Source organism: Oenanthe melanoleuca, chromosome 1A (assembly GCF_029582105.1).
Source record: "Oenanthe melanoleuca isolate GR-GAL-2019-014 chromosome 1A, OMel1.0, whole genome shotgun sequence".
In the NCBI taxonomy this organism is placed as follows: domain Eukaryota; kingdom Metazoa; phylum Chordata; class Aves; order Passeriformes; family Muscicapidae; genus Oenanthe; species Oenanthe melanoleuca.
The window spans coordinates 38366506-38375032 of record NC_079334.1 but is presented as its reverse complement, the minus strand read 5'-3'; positions in this window follow the sequence as shown (position 1 = coordinate 38375032).

The window sequence follows — 8527 nt, the reverse complement described above, 5'->3', positions numbered from 1 at the left end:
TGTTCCACACAGGGGTCAGCAGTAGTTAACTATAATGAGGTAATTACAAGCTACATTGAGTACAGATGTATGTTAAGGGACATACATTAAGGATGTAGACTAATGGTGTTGTGGTGACAGCATGTTCAAGTCTTTTGGTAATATTCTGTACACTGAACGCCTTTAATATCACTTCTTTTATTAAAGTAAGTTTTATCAGCCTTTTTTTCTGATTATTGAATTTATTTCCATGTGTATATTCATATCTGTTTGTGGAAATTAACAAAGGATACCAGTCTAATGATTCAAAACAGGTAATAGATGTGTCTGTATTTTTTTGGTCCAAGCTTTCTTCTCAGATTTAAAACTACCCCATTACCATTAAATGAGAAAATATGGGTTTTTTATCTTTGTGTGATTTTGAAAAACATAGGTGCAAAATAGGTGAAGAGGAAGCAAATTGCTCAACTAGTAAATTTGAAATTACTGCATTGCCCTCACAGAAGAAGAATAATATGTGAAAGGACTTGAGAATGAAGACAAAACATGTTTTACCTTAAGCGAGGTAGTGTGTCTCCTGTCAGGAGGCACTCAGCAGCCAGCTGCTCAGCACAGGCTCTAAAACTTGCATCAGCCTTGCTAAACCCTACCTTGGGTCGTTGATCTGTGCAGAGCAAGGTCCTGGTCTACTACTTACTATTAGCAACAGCTGAGCTGGGGATTTAATACCAGTCCCCAAGCTACTGTGACACAGACCTTGAATCTCTGCAGCCAAAGGCGCAAAGGGCAAATTTTGACTCTTCTTTTGGAGAGAATAAGGAACCCTATTGAGGGCAAAGGACCTCAAATCTGAGCACTGAGGTGAGGTAGTTGCACTCTGGGTCATGGGATGGTTCAGTATCAATCAAAAATCTTATTCTACGTGGATGTTGCATAATTGTATTAATATTTCCCTAACAATAAGATATTATGATAAAATATTAAGAGAAAAATCTCGTAAGTATATTCTGTATTCAATGTGAGGTTTGAATAGCATGTAGTTATCAATACAGGAAGCCCTAGCCTTGAGAAGGATAGTGAAACTATTGAAGAGTTTAACTAAAAACATCTTATGTTTTGAAAGAAACTGCAGGAGGGAAAAAAAAGTATGTTAATGTTTGATTAAAAGACCACTACCAAGATGCAAGATGAATTTTGATTAAGCTGGCACCCTTGACTTAGGTATTTTCCAAACTGTGTGCTTGTATTTTACATCTCAATTAACTTGTGGTATTTCTATTTTCAGTAATGTATGCATTTAATATAAATTACACATGATATATATTATTATATATTTTATAATATATATTGTACATTATGTTCTACTGAAAGTTTAAACAACTATAATGCATTTTCACACAAACCAACTTATAAGATTTTGTGTGTGTTGTGATATACACACAGATGTATCAGTGTACACACATACCAGGGAGGTATAATTATGCTTATATAAATGCACATGTTAAAAGTGGGACTGTTATTTGCCTTGCTAATGTAATTAACAGCATGAGAATACTGTTTTTGTAACACCTAGAAACATTAACAAATTAAACCTGCTTAACATTACCTATGTTGAAACAATCAACTAAAAGCCCAAAAGGAACAATGTAATTTTTCACCACGTAAGGACAGGACCTTTGCAACCAAAAGGAACAGAAATAGTTTATTTTAAAGGGCAGCTTTTCCCTCAGGCCAACACCAAGCGCTGCAAGGGCTTGGGTGGCAGCGCAGGGGAGAGTGGAGCCGCTTCCCGACAGACTGGTGTCCGGCGGCGCAGCTCTAGGATGCCAAGGGAGGCAGCTGGAAGCAGCGACCGAAGCGTTTGCAGGATGGGAGTCTTCCGAGAAGCCGCTGCCCGCCAGCCTCCCGTACCACCACGGCTTCTTAAGGATTTATTAGCTTCCCCAACACCCCATCCCGATTCCGCTCACGGAACACCTCAGGCGCTGCGCGCTTCTGGTGCCGGCCCCTCCTTCGGTCAGACGGGCTCAGCTCCGGGCGGTCCGGCGGGGGAGTGGGGCGGTAGCGCCGGTGCGGCTCGGGCAGCCCCCATCGCTTCCCCGGCAGCCCCCATCGCTTCCCCGGCAGCCCCCACCGCTTCCCCGGGCAGCCCCCACCGCTTCCCCGGGCAGCCTGCGGGCGGGGGGCGCTGAGTCAGCGCTGCCGGTGTCAGCCGGGCGCGGCCGGGGGAGGGGGCGCGGCGGCCGCCCACGTGGGACGAGAGGCTTTAGTCATCGTCCGCGGGTGCTCCCGGGTCAGCTCCGCGGCCAACGGGGGATCTCCCCGTGTCACCTGGGCTTGGACCTGGTCCTTCCCCACGGTGGGTTTGTGCGTGACACCGCGACCGCCATGTCCCGCCATCCCCGTCCCATCCCCCGAACGGGCGGAATGCGGCGGCCGGGGGTGAAGAGAGGGGTGGAGGGAGGGTGGGTGAGCCCTTCGTGGCTGTGCAGCAGCGGGAGGCCATCGATCTTGTTTAGGAGCTGGTGCGCAGCTAACACTTCCTGCGGTAATTTGTGACCGTGGCTATTGATTGTCCGCGTCCCGTGCGCCCGCCGCCCCGACGCCGCGCAGTCTGGGGAGGAGGAGCCCCGCCGGGCGGGAGGGGGAGGAAATCCCCCGCCGCAGCCGCCTTCTTTGGGGGTCCCTGCGCCCTGCCGCTGCTTCCCTTTTTCCTTTTTTTTTTCTTTTTTTTTTTTTCTTTTTTTTTTTTTTTTGAATTTTATGAATGGACTGGATGCCCGGTGACACATTACCCGCGTTTTTCTTCTTCTTGGAAAAAGCCAGCCGGCGTGCCTTGGGTTCAAACTGAGTTTAAGCAACAGTTCTCCCCACTGCTGGCGGGCAGGGAGGGAAGAGAAGCCCGTGTCCCCCGGTCCCCGTCCCCGCCCGCGGGCCAGGCCGGGCTGGCAGGTCCCGGGGCAGGGGCAGAGGGGCGGTGAGCGCTCCCCTGAGGCTGAGGCGAGGCTGCGGGTCTCGCTGGCCGGGGGGCTCCTGCCCTGGTGGGTGGCGGGCAGAGAGGAAAACCTCCACACGGGCCCGGGGGCCAGCTGGAAGAGCTTCGGGGCTGGGGGCTCCCTCAAGGCGCCCGGTGAGGGGCATCCCCGAGGCAAGGTCCAGAACCTCCGGCTCTGAGCTGGACGGAGCCGGCTCCGCTCGCCTCGGTAAGGCATTTAACAACTTTGCCTTGCCTTTTGTCTTTGTCCCGGCGTCCCCCGTCCTCATTCTCCTCCCGGTTTATAGGCTGTCCAGCGGTAGTCTCTCTTCTCTCTCTCTCTCACACACGCACACACACGTTTACCAGGCACAAAGGTACAGTTTGCCCAGCTCTCTCCCAGCGCCGCGGGCACGCTGTGACCCCCGCCGGTACCCGGTGCCCGCCTGCCTGCGCCGCAGCAACCCGAGGAGGAGGCTCTTGCGTTGCCTCTCGCAAAACTTTGCTACCTATCCATGTTTTTTTAATTTATCTACGCTTTAAATGAACCTTCCCCCCACACAACTCCCAATACTTTTTGGGGTGTTTTTTCTGTTTCCGTTCAAAGACCGAGTCTGTGCTACTCGCCCTTTAGTTGCTTCGTTCTTAAACAACGCGATTCAATTTTGTAATCTGCCCCCCAGCTTTCCTAAGCGGAGCGGGGCGGGGGCTGCCTGTTTTCTGAATGGTGGCAAGGAGGAGCATAAGGGACAGCGGTGATCTCTTGCTGCTGTCGAGCTGGCTGCCCCGATCGTGGGAAAGTGGCTGCACGTAAAGCAGCAGATTCTTTGTCCCTGTTGTTCTTCTGTAATCGATCTCACTTCAAGTCGAGGGGTGGAAAACTTCAAAGGCAGATCAGGCTGTTGGAGGTCGGGGCAAGAGCACAATCAGCTCGTAATGCACCCACTTTGCCTCCTCCCCCTCTTACTCCTCCTCCTGCAGGAGCCGGGGGTTTGGATGGAGTGGGGGTGAGGGGAAGAGCCCTCCGATCGGTAAAGTGCGTCCAATCAATAAATAAAATGCAGACTTTGTGGAAGGAGAGAGAGGGAGCGAGGGAAGGAAAAGATTTGTGTTAGTACTCCCAAGTCACATGTAGGACATACAGGATCCTGACTGCACTTTTTCTGCCTATCCTAACTTGTCTAAATAGCTTAATACCTGTGTTCTAGCTCTGTATGGAATAGCTTCTCGCTTCCCCCCCCCCCCCCCCCCTTTTTTTTTGGTCCCTCACTAGGTCAATATTAGGACTGTTCATTTTGCTGCATAAATTACTATAGAAGAATAAAAATAGCTGCTTTGCACCAGCTGAGAGTTGTAGTACAACGCAACCTACTACCGCACGCAGTTTCAGCAGAGGAGGGAGGGGGGAGCACTGCTGATGCCAAGACAAAACAACCGCGCTGCGGACATCTGCCATTCAGAGCCAGCTGCGGCTGCGACTCCGGTCACATCTGCCAACACGTGTAAAGGACATCTAGGAGGGCATATCCGAAGTCACGGAAATACACCCTTGCATTGAAGTGTTACATTGGAACATCCTTTTGCTAGACTAGAGTTGAAAAATTGCCTGGAGTGGTTTATGAAATTTCCTAAAAAAATATTTGGAATAAGATGTCAGAAAAAATGCGCACAATCAAATCTAGATCCACCCCACACACCTTCCTGCCACAATACCTTTGACTTTCGAGTGCTGTGAGAAACTTGAATTTTAACCTTTTGAGACCAATGATTCTGCTGCTTTATACTGCTTTCTGGTATGCCTTGTATGAGCATTTAAATACACTTTGACTGTATCATGTTACTTTTCTCTCCTAGCTAACTGTGCAAAATTGGAAATTAAAAAATTTGATGAGTAACTTTTTAGTAGAGTTTAGATTCTTCCTCCAGCTCTAATTTGTGCCCATGTGCCCATAAAGAAGCTGCTAACCAGGATTCTCTCTGAGCATATTTTGGGATTCCCTTGCCCTAGAAAAACCCTTGGTAACATACAGCAGTAGCTGAAGCAAGCTATTTTAAATGCTGGATTGTGCCAGCAACAGGAATTTCAGGTAATCCTGGGGCTGCTGTAACTTGTGACAGAAACTTCTTTAGCCCTCAGACAGAGAAGTGAAAACTGCAACTCAGTTTGGCACCTTTGGTAAGTTATGTTTCCACTTGTGTATGCTAAGGACATTCTCTGAGTTTTTGAGTAAGTAATAGTTTGGGGATTTTTAGTAAGTAATATGATTTTAGCATCCTCCACAGTATTAATACCCCCTTCAAATATCTTTCCACTCATAGTCAGCTTCAAGTATTCCAGCACTAAAACAGGGACATATTATGTGCAGTCACATGGTACAGATGAAGCTCATGGCAACACCCTGTGCTTGTACAGGAATATTATAAAGGCCATTTCCACTCAGTTGATTGCAGCCTTTCAGTTATTCACCCTTTACATCATAATTTTCTGTCAGGTTTCTTTCCGAGAACAAATTTTTCAGGAGCTATTTTAGAAAAAAATACCCAGCTCTGTTTAAATACAAAGAAAATTAGAAAACTCTGAAAGCACTTGCTTTACATTGTAACCATGTTCTCAACAGGGTTGGCTTTTCAATGTTGTATCATAGAGAGTTAAAAGTAGGAATGAATCTCATTCAATTGGAAACTTTTTTTAGTGAAATGGTTGTGCTTGGTGTGATCTCTGAGGCTGGATTTTTATCAAATGAATGGGTTATTTAAAAAAAAATTCCTTACATCCAATTAACCCAGCCCATGCTGGCTAAGAGAACTATCGTTGCATTGTACATTTGCACATGGAATAGGAATCATATTATAGGAATAGGGCTACCATACATCTGATTTTTTTTCCCTTTGGATGACAGCTCTCCTTCCCCTCACCCGCCCTCTGCGTCCCATCTGGATAACCTTTTCATAATTGCACTCTCTGTTTTAAAATCTTTGCCAGAGTGGGAACTGGGGCTTTTTGTTTTGTTTTCTTTCTCCCTCTTTTTTCTTCTTTCTGCTTTGTTTTGCTACAGGGAGGACTAGGCAAGGGGTCCTGTGTAGTACTACACAGGCTTGGCCCTGTGTAGTATCTAATGAGAGTGGTAACAGATGGGAGAGACAAGCAAAGCAATAGCAGCAACATGGAGGCACTAAGTGCAACAGCTTGGTGATATTCCAAACCTCAGAAAAGGGTTTGGAGGTTCATACTTAGGAGAAAGATACCCTAGGTTCAGATAAAAAGGAGAATAATACTAGTGCTTAAAGGGGTTTTGGGCACTGAGGAAGTTTGGAATAGTGTTCCACTGGTCTGGGAAGCCTTTGGTGAAAGGTACAAGGGGTTGAGGTTTAACAGCTCCCTCATACTTGGGGTTTGAGGATCTCCGAGATTAGGATAATTTAGGATTATCTCCGTGGGCACTTCTAACAAGGACTTTGGCTTGTGGTAGGGAACACGTTCAGAGCTGTTGAACTTCATCTCCCACCATGAAAGTAGTAGTGGTAGGTGTATCATACAGAACTTCTAGAAATATGCTGCAGAAACAGGGCACAACACCTACCAGTACTGCTACTGAACCTGCTAGACATAGTCAGTAAGGTTAGAAGGGCTGTAAATGGGAATTATGCTCTGCTTCTAGCTCTCTTTCTCCCTCCTTCCATTCCTTCTTTTTTAGACTCTTGCAATCTTTCTAGAAGGGTAGGATTTATTCCTTGGAGACACCTGTGACAAAGGCGGAAGAACAAGGTATGCTGAAGGTGCTCAGAATGAATATTTGCAATATTATACATCCACCCACAAGCCAGCATTCCTGCTCTGGCACTTTGCAGAGTGTAGCATAACTTGAATATAATGGATATTGCAAGATTCCCATGAGATCATCCACATTTTCCAGCTAATAATTTTAAAGTTTTATCAGCATATTTGGATACATGCTGAATCATAATTCTAGAAACACCTATCCTTTGTCTACTTGTTGAGATACACGTAAATACAAGTCTGAAGTTCCATCAGTGTAGGGATTTCCCTCCTCTTTTACATGTTGCTGTTGAGTTTGGACATTTTCTGTCCCAATGCATCCTTACCACAGATCTGTTGCAGAGGAATTCGTATTTCCATTTTGCAGATGCCAAACAAGGTGAAGAGAAACTCTGGGTAAAGCTTGATGAATGTGTGCATTTTGAAATGAAATCTCAAGGTCCCCCAGCTCTGAAATACCTTCTTACCTCCTTCTCTGGTCTACATTGAATGCAGATTTTCCATAGGATCTGAGCTCTCCATTACCATGGTGTGACACAGCATGACCTCTGATAACACATGATAGAGGAGAGCATCATTCCTGAGTTCAGTGCACTCAGCCTTGCACCAAAGATATTCCATGTGTGTGTCTTATAGATCTTTTCAACACAGGAGTGTCTTTTTTTCAGACATTTCCCTATTGTAGGTAATCAGGGCTATAAGGCACTTCTTAGTTCAGGTTCTGCAGCAGTGGTTGCAGGCAAAGCTGTTTAGTTCTCAGGATATAAGCTAAACATATTTAGTATAGCTGGTTAAAGAAGTGCACTGGTCCCCTTGAAAGTGACCTTAATAGACTAGTGTTGTCATTTAAAAGTCTCTGTATAGCTGGGAAGTAAATCCAGGCTCCCCAGTTCTCCTTCAGTTTGCTAAACATGAGCTCTGCTTCACACTTAGCAATACCACCCATTCTGTTTCCCTCCCTTTTTTTTTTTTTTTTTTTTTTTTTAATCTCTCCCTTTAGCACTTTTCTTCTCCTTTTACTCTTCATATTCCATTTTCTTTCACTTTTCAACTTAAACTTAAAATGCTCTGTTTAAAAATGCAGGGGCCAGATCCTCAGAGCCAGCCAAACCACACATGGTGCAGGCCCAGGGTATAGGGAGGGGGAAAGTGGCTCTAAGCCATTTTTCATCTCCCTGGATTCTGGGTTGAATTGGTGCCAAAGTGGCCCCTGGCATAACTGAGAGCAGGAATGCTCTAAATTACACTAGTTAGAACAGTTCCCAAGGGCCTATCCTATGCCACTTGCTCCTTTCCGCCTTGGCCACCTATGAAGGCCTCCTACACTGCTTTATTTTGTGCAGGGATTTCCTACATTAGGGAATGCCCAGCTGCCCTGTTATGGTACAAAGGTGATAGAGAATCATTCCCTAAGAATTTCCAGAATAAATAAAGCAATTCTGTTTAAGAAAATTACAGAAATAACATAGCATTAGAATTTGTCATCTTAATGACTTTGCTTGAACATCACATTTTTCCTTCCTACCTTCAATGTGCATTTGACAGGGAAAGGACTTGTTTTGAATTAGTCTGTGAAGTCTTTAAGGAGGGGGCTTTTTAGGTTGAGTAAAGGTTCTGGAGAACAGTATCAAAAATGTTTTATACCATTAGAAACATCAGCACCTTTTTTTTTTTTTTAATAGTAATATTGTATGTTGTTCTAGTCATGCAATTTCCAAAGGAAATGTCTATTATGGAGATGTGATAATGGGAAGACTGAAGTGAGACTGGAATGATTGGAACATATCCTTCAGAAG